Raw genomic sequence first — 11,683 nt, 5'->3', positions numbered from 1 at the left:
AGTGTATCACTCTTCCTTTTTCTATTCCTCGGTGATGCCTCACTATTGTCTCTCTCTTGTTCTCTCTTTTCTCTCCTTCTGATTTGGTCATCACACACTTCTCTGAGGGATAGAGGTTTATGAATAATTTTCTGGTCATGGTGCTGGAAAGAAATCTTGTTGGTGAAGCCATCATGCACTGCTTTGGTGTCCTCTTCAATGTTGGCCCTCACTAGTGCCATCTCCATCTCCTTGTCCTCAACAATCAAACTTCCCTGGGATAACCTCTGGAGTTTCTGTCGCATGGTTCTACTGTAGCTAGTTGGAACATACCTCTTTCACATAACCTTTCTCATCTCAGTCCATGTATCTATCTATCGCCCTTCTTCTCTCTTCATCTCTCTTTGATTTTTCTTCCACCAAACAAGGACATAGTTTGAGAATGTAGCTGCTGCTAACTTCACCTTCTGCTCTTCCGGATAATCATTGTAGGAGAATGCATGTTGAATCTTCATCTACCAGGTAAGGTAGGCGTCTGGGTCACTCTTGCCTTTAAAAGAGGATACATTGATTTTTACTCCCTCAATTTTGTCTTGCCCCTCTATTCGGTTCGATCCATCATTGACCCTTCTGTTGCCACCATAAGGTCTCCCAACATTTGGATTCATTTGGTGCTCTAGTCCTTCTATTCGCCTGTAGAGCTCTTCATTGTTACGTTTCAACAAACATTGCATTTGTGTAGTCATCGCGTCCAGTAATAAGCGTTGAAATCCGTCCTATTGATGATATACACCACCATTGTCACCAGCTCCTTCCATGATTAAGGAACAAAGAATTTTACAGTAATTTAAAAAAAAATTAGGACCTCACCACACTCTACTCACGTGTTTCTCTCTTTGATGGTAGTTCACTTGTGTTTGATGCTCTCAATATAGGCTTTTGTGTAATGTATTCCCTCTTGCCTTTTACCACTCGTGTTCACTCTTAAGTTCCTGGATGGACCAAATTAGTCACACAAGGTAATATAAAATAAAAGGAAAGACAATATAATTATCATAGATTGAGTAACAGATTTGATTTGGGATAACAAGTTGGACTTGATTTGGATAGCAAATTGGATTTGATTTGGATAAAAGATCAGATTTGATTTAGATAATATATTAGATTTGATTTGGATAACAGATTAGATTGGATTTGGATAACAAATTAGATTTAATTTGGATAATAGATATGATAACAAATAAGATAACAGATAGGATAATAAATAAGATAACAGATATGACAAGTAAACTTCAAATGCTCATAACTTTTGCTACGGTTGTTCGTTTGAGGCCCACTATATATCAAAACGCTCAGAATTCAGAGGAGAATCCATATAAGGGGATTTGGTACACGATTTTCTGCCAAAAAAAGCCTCTAACTGCCTCAATTTCGTGTTCAAAGATCAAACACCCACTTTTTTTTCTTCTTTTCTTCTCTTTTTTCATAAATACTGCAACTTTTTTTTAAACTTGAAACAAAACTCAAACAGATTTTTTTTACACAAAGTCTGAAAGACACAAGAAACAAGAACAAGAACAAAAACGTGACAAGAAGAAGAACGAAACAAAGACACAAACAAGAACGCAAACAAGAAAACAAATAACAGAACAAGGACAAAACACGAACCTGGACAAATTACAAAAAAAAAATAATAGGATAGGATAGAACCTGTATCAAGAGCTAAAGCTCTGATACCAGATGATGTGAACCTTACGGGGCGGAATGTTTGATACAGGCTACGGAGATTTGGATGACGCCACTTCCAGTGAAGGAAGATAAGTCAGGGTAGACGCCACAAGGATTACCTTGATAAGTCTGGGATTGGTTCAACAAGGAATCCAGAGAGAAACTCTCACCAAATTTTATCAAATGCCAAAAGTCCTTTTATTGAAAACAAAAACCAATACTTATAGTGTATCTGAACAAAAAGATATAAATAGAAATGGGTCTTCTAAACAGTTTGGGCCAAAATTACAATAAATAAAAATTATTAATAAAAATAGAACATATTTATTATGGTCCTTCAAATTAATCTGGGCCTTCAGCAACAATTAATAGTCTTGATAATGTCTCTGCTTCTGGGCCTTCATCCTTCTCCACTTGGGCCTTCATCCTTCTCCACTCGGGGGCTTTGTCCTTCTCCACTCGGGGGCTTTGTCCTTCTCCACTTGGGCCTTTAGCCTGTATTTGGTCAATTTCAGGATTCTCATCACCAGCCATCATGAAAATGTACCCAGATGTTGATTTATGAGAGTCAACACAACCAGCAAAGTCTGAGTTTGAATAACCAATCACATCTTGAATTTCTGTTTGTCTATACATAAGCATGTAATCTTTGGTCCCCTGAAGGTACCTCATCACTTGCTTAGTAGCTCTCCAGTGGCCAGTACCTGGATTACTCTGATATCTTCCTAACATTCCAATTCCAAAAGCAATGCCAGGCCTTGTGCATACTTGAGCATACATAAGGCTTCTAACAACTGAAGCATAAGGAATGTTTTTCATCTGTTCCCTCTCAAAGTCATTCTTTGGACATTGGTTCAAATTAAACCTATCACCCTTCACAATGGGAGCAACACTTGATGAACAATCTTTCATCCGAAATCTCTCTAGAATTTTGTTAATATAGGTTTCCTGCGATAGAGCCAAAATACCTCGAGGTCTGTCTCTATGAATCTTAATGTCGATGACATAAGATAAATCACCCATATCCTTTATGTCAAAATTCTTAGAGAGAAATTGTTTCACCTCATGTAGCAAACCCCGATCATTGATTGCAAGTAAAATATCATCTACATATAAAACAAGAGAACATATTTTACTCCCACTTACCTTGTCGTATATGCATTGATCCATGGGGTTTTCATCAAAACCAAGTGAAGAAATTATCCCATGAAACTTAAGGTACCACTGACGAGAGGTTTTTTTTAAACCATATATAGATTTATTAAGCTTGCAAACCAAATGCTCACCACTACTAGAGGAGAAGTGTAATGACCCACTTCATCGCTACGATATCACCACTCTAAACCGCAAGAAATTTCAAATTTTTTTAAATGAAAACTCCGTTAATTTGCTTATGAAAAATGAAAGTAATTTTTTTTATATACATTCACCAAGCAATGCACCATTACTTAAGTGAATATATATATATATATATATATATATATATATATATATATATATATATATATATAAGTATAGTAACCTAGTACACATCATTCACATAATGGAAAATAAATTTGTTCATATATATAATTAAATTTGTGATTCACATCTTCAAATCAACAAAAAGAATTACGGAACCATCTATGGAGGAGTTGATTAACAAAACACAACTCTCCCAAAATAATCTCAACGTCATCATGTCGGCTCGACGGCTCTATAAAAGAATCTCACTTCTCGTCCACTACTACTGTCATTCTGCTCCTACAAACAAAGCTTCGCGATCATCACAGGTACCAACCACACGGTACAAAAATTGCGAGGGGTGAGTTTATTATAAAAGAAATTATTACAAAAATCAAATAACCACAATTAATAAGAAAACATTAACAAGTATCATAAGCTTGCACCAACATTCATTAGTCCAATACACACTCAACAAATAGTCATCATCCATCCATAATTCCAATCATTCATGCTCAATATGATGCATGCACCTGACATCAACTCTCATATGCAATGTGGTATCATCCCCAAGGAAATAGCCTAAGCGTGCCCACATGACACTTTCACTTAGGAAAACTAGGCAGTAAGTGTCGAGGTCACCCTGTCGTGCACAGGCAACTCCCCCACACGGTGATCAGCATGAGTCTTAAGGGAGTTTCAAACCGAGTGACATGCCCCCTAGTACAAGTATTCCTCCTCATGAGAAACTACAAGTACTTACTGACAAAGTTTATACTATTTCCATGTCATATGAAGTATGAGACATGGGCACCATCAAATGCACTGACCGTGAATAATTAAATATTCTAAGCCATCCCCTTCCAGAGATGCTTAAAACTCTTTAACCACTATATTTCCCCCACCAGGGACATCCAACAAGGTCACTGCACCCCCCCCCCATGAACATACACAACATACAACGTATGAAACATGGGCACCATCAAATGCACTGACCATGAATAATTAAAGATTCTAAGTCATCCCCCTCCATAGATGCTTAAAACTCTTTAACCACTCTATTTCCCCCCACCAGGGACATCCAACAAGGTCACTGCACCCCCCCCATGAACATACACATCACACAATGTATGAAACATGGGCATCATCAATGCACTGATAATGGATAATTAAAGATTCTAAGTCATCCCCTTCCAGAGATGCTTAAAACTCTTTAACCACTCTATTTCCCCCACCAGGGACATCCAACAAGGTCAATGCACCCCCCATGTACATACACAACATACATCATCAAAGTGTATTTTCAACATCATCAACATTTCATCTCATTATGCTCAACATCAAGATCATTTCATCTCAATGACATTATCAACAATAACAACATCATCTCATATTAACATAATCAACTCATATTGACATAATCATCAATAACAACATTATTTCATATCAATATCATCATAAGCATCAACCTCACCTCGTATCAATTAATGTCATCAATAGCAACATCAACAGTAAGTCACATTCCACATATACATACATCTGTAGTTCATGCCTGAGATTCACACTTCCCAGGTCTTCAGACCACACAAGTCTAATAGTAATGTTATTAATCAATAAAAGATATATTGCATCCTATTAGTCAAAAAACATTATTTTCTTTGAAAACCAGCATGCAACAGGGACAAGCATATGTCCCCACAGTTAGGTTCCCTGACCCCAACTATGGCATTAAAAGTTGTAAACTATAATAAACTCCCCTCACCTATCGTGAGCTCTTCTTCAGTTTCTCTTTGCGTCGCTCAAAGGTCTCCCTCGTTCATGCTCGTCAATCCAAATGTAATGTTCTATGCCAAATTGAAGGAAATTTAATATAGATTTTTGAAACAAGGTTAATGAAAACATTCAGAATCAAATACCCTTATCAAAACAAAAAGGGTTGAGGGGTGTTTCGGATTCTACTAAAAGGAGACATCATTTTGAAATTCCGCTCGTGCCAATGTGATTGAGGTTCAGTGAAGGTCACGAAAATAACATCAATATTATAAAAAATAACTTTTACAATGTCTCATTTTCAAGGGTTTTTCAAAGGAAGTGTAAAAACACCCTATTACAGTACCCAACACACAAGAGACACTAAGAGGAACTCAAACTAACTAGGAGAAGGGCTTAGAAATCAAAATTACCTCAAAGAAGCTTTGAAATGGAGGATCAGGGGAATTTTCTCCACCGAATCCTTGAGGAGGATTCTGAGGATTCTGCTCCGATTAAGATGTTCCTCTTGGTGTAGGGGTTCGACGGCAAGCAACGGCGGCTCGTGGTGGCCACCGGTGGTCGTGGGTGGTGGAAAAGGAGGTGTTAGGGTTTGGGTGGCATTTTGGAGAAGAGGAGAGTGAAAAATCATATTTTTCACGCTGAGGAACGAATGTATAATCTTCAGATCTCGCTTATCTCTCTAAGCGGGAGCCCACTTTTCTCACGTAGCGCACAAATTCTCACTCAGCGCAACTTCCTCTGCACTATGGCTCGCTCACCAAGCCAATTCTCGCTCAGCGCAATTCCTTCTCGGGTTGGAATTGATCTTAGCGCGCCCTTCGCGCTTAGCGAGACATCCATTTTTTTTATTTTCAAAATCCCAACCGTTAGACTGTTCAGAAATGTCTTAGGAAGTTGAAAACAAAATTTGAAGACAATCCAACGGTTAACAAATCAAGGATCATAATTTTACTGGAATAGGTTTAGGTAAAATTTGAAATCTCATAATTTCAACTTATCTCAACAAAACCCCACATAACTCATCATCCACATAAAAAAATTCACACATGGCTAATTCAAGTCATACCTCCACTCATTCAAGTCAACCATATAGTCAAATAACACAATAAATACAATTAAACATCAATTTATAAATAGTAATATTTCAGGGTGTTACAAGAAGCCTTCAGGTTGTTTCATATAAACCTCCTCCTCTAAATCACCATTAAGAAAAGCTGTTTTCACATCCATTTGTTGTAACTCAAGGTCAAAATGAGCAACTAATGTCAAGATAATACAAAGAAAATATTTCTTAGATACTGGAGAAAAAGTCTTTGTGTAGTCAATTCCTTCTTTTTGAGTAAATCCCTTAGCAACAAGTCTTGCCTTGTATCTCTCAATGTTGCCTATTGAATCCCTTTTGGTCTTAATGACCCATTTACATCCAATGGTTTTTGTCCCATTAGGCAACTCTACAAGGTTCCAAACTTTGTTACTCTGCATGGAGTTCATCTCATCCTTCATGGCATCATACCATAAATTTCACTTTTTACAACTCATGGCTTGATCAAAAGTTTCAGGATCATTTTCAGCTCCAATATTATAGTCAGATTCTTGCAAATATATAATATAATCACTAGGAATAGTTGATTTTCTTACTCTAGTAGACCTCCTTAATGTTGCATCAACATTTTCTTGGGGATCATGTTGTTCAACTGGTTATTCATCATTTTCACAAATTTGATGATCAACTTGATCTACTAGATTATCAACAATAGTTTGTGGAATATCAATCATGTGTTGTTCATCATCCCTTTGAACTTGAGGGGTTTGAATTACAACCAATCTTTCACTTGATGTGGAAGGTTGAGACTCTATATAATCAATTTCAGAATCTAAGTCCCTCAATTGATCACTCCCACTAATCAAGTCATTTTCAAGAAACTTGGCATTTCTTGATTCCACAATCCTAGTAATATGATATGGACAATAAAACCTATAACTTTTAGACCTTTCGGCATATCCAATGAAATACCCACTAATAGTCCTCAGGTCAAGTTTCTTCTCTTGTGGGTTATATATTCTCACCTCAGATGGACAACCCCAAACGCGCATATATTTCAAACTCGGTTTCCAACCTTTAAACAACTCAAAAGGTGTCTTTGGAACAGCCTTGGTTGGAACATGATTTAATATATACACTGTCGTCTTTAGTGCTTCAGCCCACAGGGATTTAGGAATATTGGAGTTGCTAAGCATACTCCGCACCATATCCAATAATGTTCGGTTCCTTCTTTCTGCCACACCATTCTGATTTGGAGAACCAGACATAGTGTATTGAGCAACAATCCCATGTTCTTGAAGAAACTTTGCAAAGGGACCAGGTGCTTATCCATTCTCAGTATATCTATCATAATATTCTTCACCTCTATCAGATCTCATTATTTTTATTTGCTTGCCACATTGGTTTTCAACTTCAGCCTTAAAGACTTTGAAGGCATGCAATGCTTCGTATTTTTTATGAAGCAAATAAACATTCATATATCGTGAATAATCATCTATAAAGGTGATAAAATATTTCTGACCATGTGCATCCATATCTGGACAACAAATATCAATATGAATTATTTCTAATATGCTTAAACTCCTGTTAGCACCTTTCTTAGACATGTTGGTCTGCTTACCCTTAATGCAGTCCACACAAGTCTTAAAGTTAGCAAAATCTAGAGTATTAAGTACCCCATCTTTCACTAACCTTTTAATCCTCTTAATGGAGATATGTCCTAATCTTCGGTGTCATAACATAGAGGACTTCTCATTAATATTACACCTTTTAATACCAGTTTGAACATGCATTGAACTATAAGTGACATAATTTTGTAAACCAAGAAGATAAAGATCATCATACAAGATACCATTCCCAACACATTCAGAATTATAAAATAACTCAAATGATGTGTCTTTGAAATTAAAGGAATATCCAAAGAGTACAAGTCTAGCAATAGAAATCAAGTTTCGAGAAAAACTTGGTACATAAAAGGTCCTTTCTAATTTTAAAATAAAACCACTACTTAAAGTTAAAATGCAAGTTCCAATGGCCTCCACATGTGAGCCTAGCTTATTGCTTGATAAAATGCTTTGCTCACTTCCCACTGGTTTCCTTAGGTTTTGCATACCCTATAAAGAATTTACAATATGAATAGTAGATTCAGAATCAATCCACTAGGTGTTAATATTAACACTAACCATATTAGATTCATAACTTACTAATGAGATTGATTTACCTTTCTTCTCAAGCCCTTTCTGGAATTCGGGGCAGTTCTTCTTCATGTGTCCCTTCTTCTTGCAGAAGAAACACTTTGCCACCTTCTTAATATCAGCTTGAGGTGGTATTTTACCATTCGCCTTCTGATTAGCTTGAGACTTAGTTGCTCTGTTCTTCCCATAAGCAGTTGTTAGCAATACACTCTCACTCATCTCCATTACAAGTATTTCTTCTTCCTGAACACACATGGTCATTAATTCATTGATAGACCATTTATCCTTATGTGTGTTGTAGGAAATCTTAAACGACCCATATTCATGCGGAAGGGTGTTCAAAATGAAGTGCACTAGGAAGGACTTAGACATATCAACCTCTAGTTTCTTAAGTTGAGCTGAAATATCTCGCATTTTCATTATGTACTCATGCACACCTTTCACACTGGTGAGCCGAAGAGAGGAGAACATCACGATCAGGGTGCTTGCTAAAGTCTTATCTGAAGTGATGAACTGATCCTCAATGGCCTTAAGCAAGTCTCAGACCTTTTCATGTTGGTCAACAAAACCATGTATTCCAGCCAAAATTTTGGTCTTAATGAACATCACGCTGAGCTGGTTGGATCGCTCCCACCGCTCATATAGCGCAACATCAGTTGGGCTACTTTCATCAGTGATTGCAGGTGGTTCGTCTTTCCTTATAGCATAGTCTATGTTCATCCACCCCAATTGCAGAAGAATTCTCTCCTTCCATATCTTATAGTTATCTCCTTTGAGTTCAGGAACATCACATTGAATATTAGAAAAACTAATAGTTTGAGAAGTTGCAAAATTCAAAGGCTTATGTCAAAATTTGAGGCATACTAATCTTAATTGTATCTTTTACCAATGTAAACATACCATAAAATTGAATCTTGTGACATAAAAATTGTCTGTGGACTAAATTTTTAATTCAATAAGAAACAATTAAACCTTATGATAGAATAATCAAATTATATGCTCAAATTACATGCTCAAATTCATGCTTTACGGGTACAACATGAAAATAATTTAATTTCTATCACAAATATTTACTTTATGATAAAATCGACAAATTATACATACCTCATGATGCCTGTGAGTAAACCATGAAAAATAATATGTCATTTTATCCCAATTAATTATACAAATATAATAAAAATTCATGTGGGATAAAATTCATTATATAAGTACAATTAATTACAATATTATATTTAATTCCTTATATGATCTATAACCAACTTAATATATAATTTTAATCAAAATATAGATGTTGTGGCTAATCTATAATTAATCAAAATTATAAAGATCACTTAGACATAAAACTTAATTATATGAGAAATAAATCATATTATGCATTTCAAGATTAAGATATAATATAATTATGAATAAGATTCTCATATAATTTCATAATTGAAACATAATATTATGCATTTGATTTCATATATATATGCATAGAATAAAATTTTCCAGAATATATTCATGCATAAATTAAATCAGAATTCCATAAATTGTAAAGCAGAACCAAGATATAACATATGAAAAATAAATACATATAAAAAAACCTTTATTGATTTAGTGGTTTGCACGTACTATAGCGGCAAAAAAACATAAATCAAATTATACCTCCAATCATTGCCATGAAAGAGTTACCTTGTTTTGGTTCTTTCAAGCTCTCTCTTTCTCTCTCTAGATGTATTAGATGAATTGGAAGAGATAAGCTCAGCGACCAAATACATGTGCTATATATAAACATTCTACCATCAAGAATGCATTTAGTAGTCATTATAATTTATTATTGGTCATTACAACCCATTAGTGGCCATTACCACCTATCAGTAGTCATTCAATTTGGTTTCTCAATTCCAAAACTAATGAGTCTTTCAATTTTCAAAATGTTAAGACCAATATTATTACAGAACATATATATAAGTTGGAGGAATCTAGACCTTGAAGATTGACACATAACAAAATTAACAAAATGACACTAATAATATGTGAACGAATAAGTTCAAATTTTGTCACATAAAGTCAATGAAATTAAAGGAAAAATTATATTGAATAAGAGCTAGCTATATTAATTGAGATATTTTAAAGTTTGTAATAATACTTAAAAAAAAACGGTTTAATATTTAGAGGAGATTTTTTTTAAAAGTTTAATAAATTATGACCAAACCATTTAAAATAGAAATTTTAATAGTTTAAATTTTATGATGTATAACATTTTAGTTGATTTTTCATATATTGTTAGTGTAAGTATTTTTTTTATTACCAAATAATTAAAAATCATGTTAAAGACGACTTTTAAATCAATTATTGAAAATCAATAATATTATATAATACATAATAATGACACATTTTTTGGTACAGTGATCTTTTTTTTTTGGTACGGGTGATGCGGCAATTAGTTTAGTTTCTAATTAAATTCATACTATTTTTTCTGAAAAAGTATTGAAACGACACAATGTATCACGTCGTTTGCATTTCTTTTTAGTTGAATTAAATACCACCGTGGAATATTGAAAGTTCTAGACATGATAGTTGAAGGTACGTGTTAACCCTGGCCGATACTATGATTAGGCTCAACGGGGCGAAATTAATTAATATTTCAAATTGAAATAAGGGAAAAAGTAGTATGTATTTTACTTTTTAGGAATGTATGAATTATTATAAATATTTTGATATTTAATTTTTATTTCTATGAATCAAATAAAAAAAAGGAAAAAATTACCCTACCCACAAGGAGAAAGTACTCTTAATTTTCACAAACTGTAGAAAGTAAAATAGATAATCATCTAACAAACCCTAATGTCAGAAAGTTTATTGCTATGAGATTATAGCAAAGAGTCACCTTATGCAGCGTTATCCTTACAGATTTTAAGAGATTATTTTTCGATTTAAACTAATCCTTACAGATTTTAAGAGATTATTTTTCGATTTAAACTAATGATAAGCCAAATACCAAAACTCCTTAAAAAAAAAAAACAAACAAACACCAAATTGCAACTTTACAGTTGTCGGTGTGGCAGGGCTCACTCTCATTACGAACTAAATAGATAAAATATATAAAACATCTTACATGATTTTTTTATGAAATGAATAAAATATTATCTACCTTTTACGTCAAATTATTATTTACATTTAAAATAAAAATATATGAATCTTTAATTTAATATATTCAAGTTATATTATCGAAGTCTATAAAATAATAAGTTATATTTTTCCTAGGAGTGGCAAGCTCTTGTCGCGGTGAATATTAAAAGTTTCTTTAAATAAATGAATTTTGTTGAGAAATAAATTTCTAATTAAGTGATCATTTATTTTTAAAAAAATCATGTAAAAAAACTATTTTTGGAAGTCCATGTTTGGTAATTATTTTATTTTTAAAAAATAATTATTTTGATTTTAAAATGTCTTTCACGAAGTTAAAAAAAATTGTTTAAACGTAAGTAATTCGTAAATATATTATATAATGATATATTTTTATGTTATTAATTAGCAGCGA

The sequence above is a fragment of the Glycine max genome, chromosome 20 (genome assembly GCF_000004515.6).
Source record: "Glycine max cultivar Williams 82 chromosome 20, Glycine_max_v4.0, whole genome shotgun sequence".
In the NCBI taxonomy this organism is placed as follows: Eukaryota; Viridiplantae; Streptophyta; class Magnoliopsida; order Fabales; family Fabaceae; genus Glycine; species Glycine max.
The sequence above is the reverse complement of the archived record's forward strand: the minus strand, read 5'-3'. Positions refer to the sequence as shown.